The following is a 3,360-nucleotide window of genomic DNA, read 5'->3' on the forward strand; positions in this document are numbered from 1 at the left end:
ATCTATCTGTCTGTATCATCTATCTATCTATCTATCTATCTATCTATCTATCTATCTGTCTTCAGTATTACAGTACTATACTAAAACAAAGTTAAAGTACTTTAATATTAGTTATAAAACAAGTTAAAATACTAATTATTATATCTTATCATATCAAATCAGTCACATCATATATATCATATCATATCAATGTTCTTTTGTGTTTTGCAGAAAGAAAATGTCATACAGGTTTGGAATGACATGAGGGTGAGTAAATGATGACAGATTTTTCATTTTCAAGTTCAACTATCCCTGTAATATCTTATGCAGTGTTGCTTTCCCAATAAACGTGTCTTGTTTTGAGGATTTTTAGATAACAAAAGTTGAAACTGTTTTGCAGTGAATGGAATTTGACCTCACAGTCCTCTCCTCCTGTGTTGGGCATGTACAATAATTACAAAGTTCAAAAACTTTTCCTTTCACACAGCTCAGCGTTCCACATGAAGTCAGGAAAACATTGCATTTAGCACAGGGTTTGAATAAATAGAAAAGGGCTTTTGAATAAAAACCCTTCCTCCATTCAGCATACCAACACGCTGTGACACCCGTGACCCAGACCACCCACACAGCGGGATTAAAACGCACCTCACCGGAAACTGACAGTGACCAGTAGACTAAAGGTGTCCATTTTAGACCCAAAAAAAGAGAGGAAAAAATGGCTTCCACACTTCAGCGACTCTGCCGTGATCAATATGCTAACTCCTGGAATGCGAAAACGATGTGTGCTTGTGCGAGGATGAAGGGACGCTTGACAAAGACGGATAGATTTGCACCGTCCGTGAAATGTCACTGATTCAGTGGAGGATGTCGCCTCCAGAGCGCTCGCCTATGTGATAAGACTGACACATCAGCACTCGCTTTGGAAGTGGCATAGTGGCGCTCTCTCTCTCTCTCTCTCTCTCTCTCTCTCTCTCTCTCTCTCTCCTTCTCTCTCTCTCTCTCTCTCTCTCCCTCCCTCTCTCGCTCCTGTCATCCCTGACGAATGACAGTGGCCACCAGCGCGGTCCATCCACCTCATGGGAATGGCCGAGAGAGAATGAGCACAATTAAAAAATGGATGAGACACAATCACGGGAGGAAATGTCAATCGAGGATTTTCAGGTGGTCGCGGGTTTAATTGAAGGGTGATGAGCCGACAGTTCTGCTTGCCTGCTTTGAACGGAAAGTAACTTGTTGACAGATTCCTGAAGGAAAAAGTCACTTCAGCTACTTGTAAACAACTAGACGTTAGCTTTAAATACTGTGTGAAATGAGTGCAGTTTTCTGTTCGGATGTTGATTTCCTGTTGAAAGAGGAAGTTATATTGGAGGGCCATGATTTGCTACTTCTAGTTGGTTGTGGCCTGTGGGTGATATAGGGGGAGGGACTTTTATTATTCGTTATATATTATTATATTTATTATTATTGCAATAAATTAGAATGATTTCATTACATTACTATGCAGAATTAGCAAATATACTGTGTAAGAAAACAACATAATAATTGTTTTTATCCAAATTAAGAAGTTAATACTTCAACATAATAATGAATTATATACAAGGATGCATTATTGATCAAAAGTGACAAAATGCTGTTTTTTGTAACTTTCTATTCAAAGAATCCTGAAATAATTGATCACAGTTTCCATAAAAAACTGTTTTCAATATTGATAATAATAAAAATAACAATTATAAATGTTTCTTGCGTATCAAATCTGCATATTAGAAGGATTTCTGAAGGATCATATGACACTGAAGACTGGAGGAATGATGCTGGAAATTCAGCTTTAATCACAGGAATACATTACATTTTAAAATAGTAGAAAAAGAAAATTCTTATTTTAAATTATAATAATATTTCATAATATTCCTGTTTTTACTGTATTTTTTTATTAAATTAATGCAGCCCTGTGAGCAGAAGAGACTTCATTCAAAAGACTTGTAGAATCTACTGATGAAATTGGCTCAGTATTGACAATAGATATTTTAAATTAAGATAATAATAAATCAAATCAAATGCACCTTAAAAGATTTATATTATTGGTATTCAGAAGCAATATTCTGTATTTAGATAGATTGATTTCACAAGTGTATGTAACACTTCCTGAGTGATGCTCAGAAAGATAGATGTATCAAAAAAAATAAAGAAATAATAAAAACTCTGCCATCATAATCCATAAATATAACTCAAGCTTATTTTATTTCAGCTAGTTGCCAAAACAACATTTCTCATTTTCTTTTCTTTTAACTTGAATCACTAAAATAACTAAAACTAATATATAAAATGAATAAAAAACTATGGCCATATAAAAAAAAAACTATTAAAAATAACAAAAACACCCGAGTTACTAAAACTTTAACTAAAATTGAAGTGAAAATATCAAATATCAAATAAAATCGAATTCAAAATATTAACGAAAACTATGATGGTATATCAATGACAATAAGGAGGTGTTTGCACGACACCATTTTCAACAAAAAAACAGAAAACCTTTTATGCGTTTTTGCTGTTTATTTACACGTTAATGGCGTTTGGGGGTCTGAAAACGCAAACTTTTGAAAACAGGTTTCATAGTGCAAGTTGTAAACGTTACCGTTATCGTCTCTGTGTAAACTACAAAAAGCTAATTTGTGTAAACGGTGACGTCATGCGAATGCATATTACGTGTTCAGTCTATAGGCGTGTAGTCTTTCTTTACAAACTGCCATCGCCAACTACTGGCCTGGCATGAATAATACAGTGTTTTGGTCATTTTCAAGGATCCATGTGAACGGGGACCGTTGTCGTCTGTATGCGAAACTTTTCAAAAATGAAAAGGAAATACTTTTCTGTTTTTAGTACATTGCTGTTGAGTAAAGGACCCTAAATGACACTGCATTGCCCCAGTTGTTTCTAATTAGGCCACTAAGCTTAGAACAAATTCATGTGGAAAACCTTTGCTTTATTTCTTCTTATTTCCACATATTGGCCAGATAAATCTGCAAATGGACCGGACTTCATGCAGAAAAGCGTGGCTTTGCGAGAGTACAGCACTGTATGACATAAAGACTTTATATCTTTGTTGAGTGATTGTGAATCAGACTAACACACATTTACTCTCCATGGCATAAGAGTGACAGAAAGTGAAAGGCAAGTTGTGTGACCAGAACTTATGAGACACGCTGAGGGAAAAGCGAGAGTCTCTGTAGTGCAACTCACTATTGACCTACAATCTGACCTGCTGTTTAGAGTCCGCACGCTGCCCTCCCGCAACCCTCTCAGACAGCTGACTGGAGCACAAGTCTCGCCAGATATTACATTGTTTTTTTTTAACTCCTGGCTGGAGGTTTATGTTGTATTGCT

Source organism: Abramis brama (genome assembly GCF_963993115.1).
Source record: "Abramis brama genome assembly, chromosome: 22".
Taxonomy (NCBI): domain Eukaryota; kingdom Metazoa; phylum Chordata; class Actinopteri; order Cypriniformes; family Leuciscidae; genus Abramis; species Abramis brama.